Here is an 11760-nt window from a genome sequence, read left to right on the forward strand (position 1 = left end):
ATCGCTTTATCTGGGTGAGCTTAAATCTTTGGATGGGGCGGCACAGCCTATGACCGGTTAGCGCAGTCGCCTCACAGTTCAGAGCTCGTGGGGTTCAAATGGAATCCAGATAGATGTTCAGCTTACACGCAAACCCGATGAAGACAAGCGCAAGGGAAAGTGGATGAATGGATGCAATGTACAGTAATGGTAACATTTACCAAAACAGACTGCCACATGCGATCAAATAGTCCTAATATTGTTTTTATCTTTACAGTTGGTGAAGTGGCATGAGGCCCATCACCCAAGGCCATTCCTGTACACAATGTGGTGCCGAGTGCCCGCACTATCGCTCTATTAATCAGAAAACCTTGCGGAGCGCACTCTGCAAGCTGCTCTAACTTCTCTTCCAGGAAGGGGAACCCCCCCCCCCCCCACACACACACACACAAAAAGTAACCCTCCATGTTTTCCTGCGCTTATTAGGGTAATATATAAAATACATCGGAGCACATAAGGAATGCAAGAAGAACCGTGAGATGGGTTCTGAGAATTAGCTCACGTTATAGCAATGGCCAATTTACTTCGACATACTTTGCTGTCTTGCTCCTTTTGCTCTGCCAGCAATATGTCTTGAAGCTGTCATCCCCCTGGCTCTCCCCTTCTTACTCTTAACAAGCGCAAGCCTCTTGGCCAGATGTATTGCACCGTCCAGGTTTTTCTTACCTTGGCTTTAAAACTCTCCTGCATGATTAAAAAGAGCCAGGAAGTCAGGACGGACTGAAGAAAATGTGGTGTGAAGGGGAGAGAGAAAAAGTGAGGTCTTTTTGTTTAAGGAAGAAAACCCGGAACAATTTCCGTGAACATAAGGGACCTGCTGATGCGGTGCTTGTTTTTAGCAACATTTCGTCCGTTTTCATCCGCCTTAAATTGGTCTGAAACCTTAGTTGTCCGTGCTAACATTTAACAACAAGCTAACATTTTCCATTTACAAACAAGCTAACATTTAAGTCTTTTACACAACGAAACAGTAACGCACAAAAACATTTTGACATATGGGTGGTCACGAAGGACGGTAGCGATGCATTGAGTTTAAAAAAAAACTCTCACGGGTGGAGAATGTGAATTAGCTACTGTGTGAGCCCCTTCCTAGTGCTAACTTGAGATTGCGAATAGAGGGTTGGTTATAAATGGGAAAAGATATGCTCCTTGGAGCCCACCAATGAATTACAGATGTAAATAGTCTCTGATACATCGGACATTCTATGAGCCACAGTCATTCCAAGCAGACATTTGGCAAAAACAGTGTCAAAAAGCTGTCAGATGCCAAAGGAGTCATCCTTGGAGCTGGCGCAGTGCTTCATCTCATACTTGTTTCATGTATGTGACAACAAGCCCCGGGGGATCCAAAGGAAAGCCATCTCCTAATTCTCGTTGAACGCGAGCGAAAGTTTTCAATGTGCTTGACGGATGAATCGTACTTTAACTTTTCCCAGCTTTGTTTATGCGCCCCATTATGCCGCGTTCTCTCCGTGTTGCGACTTGGACAGTTGTGCGGACCGAGCTGGGGGAACTCCATTCCTGTTGCTCTCAAGGTTGATGCGCATATTTGACAAAGGATTTCACTCTGAGTTACTCTCAAGCTCGTTTATTTGCCAGGACTGTGAAGCAACGCTCTTCTCGCCATGTGCTTTGGACTCCAGACTACCCAAGGCCATGTCGGATTTCAACTGTTTGCAACATTAACGACCATTTACATAACAAAGTTTATGTATATATTGCATCGCAATTTAGTGACGGCATCTTGCTAAGCCCTCACTGTTACTTTCGAGGAGGGTTTCCCTAACTTAGATTCGGGGACCCAAATAGGGTTGTCAGAGTAAACATCCATCCCTTTTTTTGATCTGCCTTATCCTCACGAGGGTCGCGTGGCGTGCCGGAGCCTATCGGAGCTGTCTTCGGGCAGTAGGCGGGGGGCACCCTGAACCGGTTCCGAGCCAATTGCAGGGCACAGAGAGACCAACAACAATCCGCGCTCACACTCAGACTTACGGACAATTTAAAGTGTTCCATTAACCTGCCATGAATGTTTTTGGAATGTGGGAGGAAACCGGAGTTCCCGGAGAAAACCCACACAGGCACGGGGATTCACGCTTGTATTAAGCCATTATGAACCCCTCAACATGGTTCCCACCCTTCTAAATACTTGTCACACTTACACCGAATACATCTTAACTTCTAAAACGCAAAATGAAGAATAAATACTCTGTACCGGCACAGGTGGAAACCGAAAGTCATCCGCCACGACCCAAGCCTCCGCTGCCCCACTCGCGTCGGAATTTCCTCGTCTTCAACTTCGACGACATAGAAGAAGAACGGTAGCCACGGTAACTAGCTTTCGCTTGCACAGCCAGTATTTACAATGCAAAAAAGTCGTATTAATCCACGAGAATTGTATCTTTGACTACAATGTGATGTGAGAGGCTGGATAAGGTAAGCCATTTTAAACTAAAAAGGAAAATTGACTTGTATCATATCACACCAAACCGTAATCCCTCTGAATCAAACCGAATCGTTCCTTGAACTGTATCGGACCCCGTACATCTCAAATTGTCTTTATTGGAAAGTTGTACAAGCTAAAAAGGCAAATTTTGTTACAAATTTCTCATTCCTGTTTCTGGAAACGACAACCGCGATCATAAACGCAGTTAAATGAACACCCGTGTCCATCAAACGTGATCACGTGACAGATGACACAGAGGAAGTCGTCGCCATCGTACACAAACAAACAACACGTGTTCTGTTTTCCAAAAATGCCTCTTAACAGATACAAACAACAAACGAGAAGCATCTTCTCCAAATCGTCTCGCAGCTCTGAGCCAACGTGTTTATCAAAGAAGAAAAGGGGGAAATTGGCCTGGGCTGCTGCACTCTTAGACACACACACACACACGGACAGGCAAACAGGTCTAATGAGTCACAGCTGCTACAAATGCTTGCGTGATACGGGCAGCAATTAATGTGGACTTGATGCAGAACATGTTGACCTCCTAAAACAGAGCGAGGATGAAGAGACAAGAACAATAAAGGCCGCGATTTACGTCCAGTGAGACAGAAGCACGGGGCTGCACGTCCGCTGACCCCTCATCTGGCTCGATGTCAACCCCGAACCTGCGTTTTCGACAACATGGCATGCCTGTGCCTCGAGGAGATCCCGATGGAGCCACCGCGGAAAAGGAAAACACAAGTCGTGGGAGTGCGATGACGACACTTGCGGCACATCTGACTCTGTCTTTTGTTATTGTTACAACAAAGCAATCCCTATTGCCGTAAAATTGCATTACGCGCCTTAATGGCCAACATCACTTGTTCAACGCTCGGATTAGTGAACACCTCAATTTTCAAGGTTACGGTCATTGACGATGTTCAATAGTAAAACATGAATTGGGATAATGCTTCCACACTTAAGCCCCATCGAACTGCAACGTTGGAAGAAGTGAATGACTGGGTAGAAAAATGCCCTTTTGCCAGGTGTCAATCTCAGCTGCGCTGTTGAGCTATTGAAGTACACAGCAGATCTGACGAGCAATGGGTCGATTTGAGCAGATGCCACAATTTAAGGAAACTTTTTTTAAAAATACAAATAATAATAATAATAATTCTGTTATTGTGGAACCAAAACTGTCCAAATCGTCAAATATCTGTAATTTTGTGCAGAATCCCGCTAACTAATCAACAAACTGCCATCAAAACAACACCTGTAAGCGTTACATATTGGCGTTTGGCGAAAGAAAAGAGGAAGAGCGCACACAACGCAGCTGTTTTGGAGGCCCGTGGGTCGACGACGTCGTCTTGAATCACCATTGACACGACCCATGCGGTCTGGAATAGCCTCCCTGGACACAATGTTGCTCTGAAGCACCGCATCGCATCGGATGATCAGTGTCAACGGCATAATGTCTCTCATACTGATTGAAAGCAGACAAACCAAGTCAGAACTGCAGACCCTGTATGTGTGCAAGCGTGCGTGCGTCCGTGTGAACTTCTCTCGTGACGTTGACTCCTCTGAACCGGAGAATGACGACTCTCATGCCAATGAAATTGACCTCCGTTGAAGCAATGTGTCTCGCCCAAAATACAGAAAGCTCTGTCTTTTTTATTATCTGCACAACACATGTGAAAATAGGAAAACACTGTCGGTGGGTGGGGGTTGGGGGGGGGGGGGGACCGAATACCCTTGTCAGACAAACTGGATTAACAGATGATCGATGGATGGACATACGGACAGACTGATGGACAGGTAGATGGACTGCTAGATTGATAAATAGACTGCAGTGCCTTAAAGTGCACCTGTAGTGGTCAGAAGGAAAACTATATTTGGTTTTTCAGGAAAAGAGAAATCCATCCAAATGCGTTGTTGGTTGCAACAAGCAATTCGGGTAATGGATGGATGGCTTTATTCAATCAAGCTTGTAACAGCTGACGGAAACTATTTGTCAAGTCGTTATTGGCCATCCTTGCCGGCAAGAAGCGGAAGCCGTGACGTAGCGGCGATGAAAGCCGTTTTGGCCCGGCCGTCTTTCCGATTCAACGTGGCACTTTCTTGGTCGGAGTCTGACGAATCTGAGTCAGACTTGCGATTTTCCGCAGGCATTCGGACGGTCACGACGTCACTGACGGACGGCCGTTTTGCTGACTCTGTGTGTCAGATGAGGCCGGTGCGCAGCACATAATAAATAAACGACCCCCAGAAGCTTGTCTGTGTATTCAATAGGTCGAACGTGGTGCTTTTCAAAGTGGAAATGTCATCCGAAGTCGTGACTTTTTCAAGACGAAGGAACAGCTGCTCCAGCCAACTCTGTGATGTGTCGGCCATTACGTTCAACTTGTTATTTGAAAACGGCCGCCAGTGAGCCGGCACTACAAAGGAGAAAAGAAAGTTGATACGTTCGGCAAGACAATGAATCGACAATGGTAGTCTGTCTCTCTTTCTCTTTGTTTCTCAACGCTCGGCTGCCTGGCGAGTCATGAAGCTGCGCTCTTTCCTCATCTCAGGGTGCGGTTCGTAGTGCCGGTTGTCTTTTATCTTTTCATCAACTCGGTTTTGTTGCATCTGCACCACCGAACATGCCGATAGAGGCTTTCTGTTCTATTTTGTGGTCGTTTTTGTGCTCAATAAAGTTGAGCTGTTCTAAGTGAGTCTCAGTTCGCACGGAACTGCACGTACTGTTACCCACGGCGAAAAAAATGGGCCGCCTGAGGTACACTCAAGGTTTCCATGACGACCGGGGGCTGTGCTAAAGTTTTGCGACAAAGTGAGTACAGAGTGAGAAGGAAAAAAGCAGTCCATCAAAACAGAAAAAATAAAATAAAATTAAATTAAATTAAAAAAGCATCAATTTGTTTTTTTCTCACGGAGTTCACTGATCAGTTGATGGAACAGATCAGTGCAAGTGGCGCATGCAACCTCTTTTTCACCTGTCACTCTGCCCGCCCTTCCAAAATGTTGAGTTGGCATTTGCTACGTGTGTAAAAACAGCACCAAACAACGCAATAATCGCCTCAGAGGCCAAAGCCACAGCAGCTGCTCTGAACACACGAATGCACTCACACACGCGAAGGCATACAAAGTCATCTTTACGGTGCCTTTCAGATGTGGCCGCACAACAATAATCGTGCTCATAAACATTTTGGGTTGCAGCCCAGAGAGGCGCACGCTTCTTCGAGGGTTGTGGTGAGTAAACAGAGCTTTAAAAACAATAACAAGGCACCTGTGAAGTGTTGCTTATTTGCACTTCGACACAAAACGTTTGAAGATGGGACGGCAGAGTCTTTGTAGCCCAAACGCCGCATCTATAATAATAATAGGACCCGACGCAAACACAACAAATGACAAGAAATAAAATCTCCAGGGTGAAGCGGAATTCTCTAGATGAAAATTGTATTCATTTTGCTGCATACCATTGACTGAAAATGACGTCACAGTGCCTAAGGCAGGGGTGTCAAACTCATTTTTTGTCGCGGGCCGGTCTTCCCTCGGAGGGCCGATGCAAAATCTCAACGTTATTTATTACCCATGACAATTTGACATTACGGTACAGATTTCAGCAAAGATCAAGATTTGCTACCGCGGGCTACATAAAATGACGTGGCGGGCCCGATCTGGCCCCCGGGTCTTGACTTTGACACCTGTGGCCTAGGGACTCAGGTAGTGATCGTCATGACTCACCCGTTGTCTGGGTTTGGTCATGTGACGTTCGCTAGATGAGCCCTTCGGCACTTTGATGCCATTTTCAGTCGGCGGCGGGTGACTGGTGGATTTTGTCGTTTAATTCATATTCCACAAACGTAATATTAACCCGAATACTGCGGCGCATAAGAACGTCTTATTGTCAAGAACATCTCTGACTGTTAAACCTGACAGGCACAGTTTAGTTTGGAAAATAGTTTGGCCTCTGCAGATGGAATATTCCCCGTTTTCATCATTGAAAAGATTGATTCGCCATGCAAACACACACACACACACACACACACACACACACACACACACACACACACACACACACACACACACACACACACACACAACACACACAGAAGCCCAGGTCATCGCACCTCACCACAGTATCCTCAGACTGCGGTCGATGGAATAATGTTCACACTGGCAAAGACAAGCCGCACCGACCGTCCAAAGAATGAGTTGCAATAACAGAATTCCTCGCACGAGGAATGATCCGAGCCACAGGAGAGTGCAAGGTGACGCCGCAAGACAGCCTCGCGAAAGAATAACATCTTGGGGGAGAATAGAAGCCTTTGCATTTTTTTCATGCAAAGTAGCAATATTTCAAAGGCACTCTATAAATATCTGCTTTCTGTCGATCTGCCGAGCCAATGGTAATACACCTTTTCGGAGCAGCGGGCCAATGTTATTCCATTTGGATAGCCAGCGTGTGTATCATTACATGCCGAGCAAGCAGAACTCACCCCCCCACTCCCTTCCTAAAGAGCCAAACCGCATGCACAAAAGAATTTCATGTATGTTTGCTTCCAGGAGGAGACGAGAGCGTCTGAAACAGGTGCTGGAAGCGGGTCGGAAACTCACTCGCACATTTACATCCTTCTGTCACATTCTCGTGCGTCCGTCTACAACCCAAAGGGATGTACGGAGGGTCGGCGACTGCATCGCCTTGGACGACTGGACTACCGGTACATTGGTATCGGGAGAGACGAATCGACCACTTGGCACTGCATTCCAAAACGAAACGGTTTCTCTGTGTCCTGAAATCAATCAGTTGCGATTGTTCTTGAGCAGTTTCGGTATTATTAACGGTACTATTGGTTGGCGATGACGTCCGACACAAGAAGGCGTTTGTGTCGCTGAGGGGTAATTTTTTTCGGCACTCTCGCAATCAGAATTTTCATTCAACCTTCTTGGGAGTGTTTGATAAGATTGTTCTGTGTTGAAGAAACAAGACAAGACACTACTTTTCAGTTGTGTCCAGGTCGGTTTCATTTAAAGGTATCGATATTGGCAGCCTGCTTGTGGCAGTTTTACGATCGGGAATGAAAGGCTTACTGTCTGGCAAATGCCCGTTAAGATGCAATTTCTGTGAGCATGTATGGAATTAGAAAAAGATAATAGAACATTGACATTTATTTCATGCAATTTTAAGGAAAAATGCGGTATCTGAACATTTAGGTCATTATTATCTGTTAATTGGACGTTTTATGTATGGTAAACACAAGTGGTATCGGTACTTGGTATCGGTATCGGCGACCACTCACGTACTGGTATCGGTTTGAAAGAGGCGGTATCGGACGTCCGTAGTTTGAGTTACAGTAGCTGAAGAGAAAATTCAGGTCAGCACGTCAGTGGACGAGTTCATTGCCGCGATGCCAGTCACGAATTTGACCCAATTTTTCCTTTTTGACGTTCTGTATCAATGCAAACGATATCACGCGAAAAAGACGTCAGTTGAAGTCTAAAGCAAATCTGGTCAGTAAATAAACCGAAAAGACCTTGTAAAGAACCAAACAATGCTGATTTGGATTGTATTCGCTCACTGATGGCAAGTAAGCAATCCCGCACATGTGAACAGACAGGCTTGTAATTTTAGACGGCGGGGGAACAAATTGGTCCGTCTCACCCACTCAAGTCAATCAAGACGTTGAGGAGAGGGGAAGAAACAGTAAACACGGACAAAGGAGCACAGACAAATTGGGAAAGACGGCCATGGGAGTGTCTCGCCATCCTCCCGTTGGTGGTCTCTCTTCCCACCGTTTAATTGGCCAGGTGGGAGGGGGATGAGAGCCGCGGGACCAGCCGGAAAGCGCTCGGCGGACGAGGACTCGCAGGGAGAGGCCTTCATCAAAACAGCAGTTGCCGCTTATTAGATTATTATTACAGAACAGCAGCAGCGAGCGGCTTGATTACGGATGGGAGGTCTACTTTGACGGACATGTCTGGACGCCCAAATGGAGAACGGGGATACATACAAAATTGCTATTTCGAGATGATTGGCACATTTGATGAATTATGATGCTTTTAGATGTTTGAAAGCTCATTTTAGGATAGAAGTAAAGATGACTCATCGTGGTCTGCAATTATTCTCACAATTGTAATGTGGTCCCTGCTATTAAAATCATCAAGGCAATTCATTTCTGAACCCAATTTTACATTTCCTTTCCCGTTTGCCTTTTATAAATTCTTTCTTGAGCTCAAAATGAGGCGTGTGGGCTCCATCGCTAACCCAATAAGGGTATGAAGTATCTAGATGACAAATAATACACTTTATTGAATGATTTGCATCGGCGTTATCCTTTTGGATCCAATTTAAACGCACGCCGAGAAGAAAAATGAGACGACGGAAAGTAAAATCACATGTCAAGCCGTTGCCCACGCCGTGATAAACAAAAGCGGTAATAAAAAACAGGCCAAATAGTTGCGAGCTGATCTAGTGGCGGCGAGTCTTCAGTGCAGCGCAAGTACTCCCGACTTGCAATGAATTCGGATGGCATTTGTTGCACCAATTTGGAAAGAGATCGCCTCTGATGAGCTGCTTGAGTGGACGTAATGAGACAAAGCAACGCCTTGTGCAGAGTTTCAGATTTGATATGGCTGCTTATTATAGAACGCAACACACCCACACACTTGCTCAGACACTAAGTGTGGTCTCGGCCATGACCACCGTGACTGAAAATGACACAATTGCACAAAGCCACAAACATCCAGCTGTTTCAATGAGAAAGCAAACATTATAAACTTGTCTTGAGGGGTGTTATGTTGTTGCTAATTTTATATATATATTTGATTATCTTGCTCACAAATAAGTAGGGCACAATTTGGAATACAGCAACCGCTCCACATCCACTGGGGGGGCTCACATTTCAGACCAGACCCGTGAAATAGAAATACCTGAATTAAATACACCCACTCCAGGCAGGCTTTCACAGTATTTACGGTGCACAACTTCAAAACATTACAAACGCATTTAAAAATATTGTACAGTTTGACAGTGTACCAATCCCGACAATAATTCAAATTTAGAGTGTCAAAAATATCTCTATATATTCAGTATATATGCATGCCACCATCTAGTGGTAGACAGTGGAATTGCACCCAAAACAAACGGTACGAGAAAGTTTAAAAATTGGATCAACAAAGTCTGCAAAGTCGCAGGACAGCAAAGCTAGACTCCGCAATGGAGGGTCGAGGGTTAGGGGGTTTGGGGGAGGGGGGGGGGGACTATAGGAGGACCGTTGTGTGTCTGGACTGTGGAACCTATTGGCTAAATTTAGTTATGGTGAAATTTATTCGGGGAAGTACTTAACCTCTAAAGTGGAGTTGGCTGAACATATCTGGTTGGAACTTCTTGGTTCCAAGAACTCCAAGCCATGTCCAATATAAAGATCTGGTGACATTTTAGTGCCGAGAAACTATGTTGGAGAGGAATTTCAATAAGTTAGGCCACAATCTTGTCAAATAAAAAAAAAACAAATTAGTCGATGATTCTTTTCTCTCTCTGTTCTAGTCTTCCCAAAAACGAAGGCCGAAATGCGAATTGCATGACGCTCTGAGGTACATGAGGTATCGAATGTGGGCGCTTGGATGTGTGTGTTGACCGAACTGATTGTTGTTTGGATGTCTACACGAAAACGGAGTAAAAGGAGCGGGGCAGGTGGCCTCCTTCATCTGGAGCGCAGCTGTACTCAAGATGACTCACACACTCCTTTCCTACCTTGACCAGAACACACGCGCACGAGCGCACCTTCAAACACATACTTGCCACGATGAAACACACACACACACACACACACACACACACACACACACACACACACACACACACACACACACACACACACACACACACACACACACGCAAACCTCAGACATCTCCAATCAGACATGGCAGACCTCCCCCGTTGTCCGCTCAAGTGCGCTTTGATGTGGCATTTCATGACCGACTTAATTCAAAGAAATAAAAAGTTATGATCGAGCCGTTTCACTCTTGCTGCACCAGCACTCATGATGCAAGATAAACGGCTCTCTAATGCACTCGACTCTTCAAGTCCTGTCATTTTTCCCAAATCTTATGATTGTTGCCATGTGACAAATCTCCAGCAGCGGTGTAAATCCACATTTCAGGGACCTGTCATGTATAAGTAAGAAGAACGCTAACTGGCAGGCAGGACGCTATCTGGCAGAAATGTCAAGACACCATTTAGAAATCTTATTTGTTACCAAAGTCAAGTGCTTTTTGTTTGTTTGTTTTGTTAAGCCTTTCATGCACCATGTCACCTGATAACATGATAAACTGTCCACTGTCGTAACCGCTGTCCCTGAAAGGGTTAAAAAAAAAAAAAGGCATTTGATTATTCCAGTATTCATTTTTACCCTCGGCTACCTTATTTAACTTGCGATATGCATCTTTTCGAATCGTTTATATGGATATTTAGTTTCAGTGTGGGTCTTTTATATTTAACGTTGTTTTTTTGGGTGCATCTGGCTGCTTCTTTCCGTCCTCTGGCTATTTGGACTTCACCTTTGGGTAACAGGTTGTTTGTCCTTGTTTATATTTTACACGTGTGCTCACCCCTCAGAGGCACGGTAAGGGTACTTTAGATCAACCCCGTTACACTTCGATTCCTGGAACACTTAACATTACGTGCGTACCCACACATGCACTTTAGCAATCAGCGATGCTTTGTTGACAACAAGTTGGGCAGTAATTCAAATGCTGGGTTAAATTAAGCCGGCAAGTGACAAGCTCACAAACATCAACTTTGTTGCTTTTAAGTTATTTTTGTGATCAGATTTGACTCAGAGCGTCACAAAATTTGAATAAATAAAACTAAAAAGTTGATTGAGTCACTGCGTTTCTCCGTCTTCTCCTTCACTTGAAAACATGCATATTCCGGAAAATGCATTATTATTATTTTTCCAAACAGCTTGTATACAAATTGTTGATTCCTTGGAGTGCCTGTCCACCCATTAAATGTGAAATTCATAATATACAGTATGATAACATGACATAATGCAAAATATTATAATACCCATATAATATCCACTGTTATCGAACAGTGGGCCTAATTAATTTTTTTTTTTTTAACACGCTCAGCTAGGGAGGGTCGAATATCCAGAGTAACTTTCAAGAGGACTCTACTGTTTAAAACAAGATCACGTACAAACGTCCACATTCCCCACAGGTGTGTCTCCCCTGCTATCACCCCAAAGCCAAAAGGTAAGCAGAGCTGCACTGCACACAGCCGAGTGTATGA

Source organism: Hippocampus guttulatus, chromosome 17, assembly GCF_054856545.1.
Source record: "Hippocampus guttulatus isolate MCC_2025c chromosome 17, RoL_Hgut_1.0, whole genome shotgun sequence".
NCBI lineage: Eukaryota > Metazoa > Chordata > Actinopteri > Syngnathiformes > Syngnathidae > Hippocampus > Hippocampus guttulatus.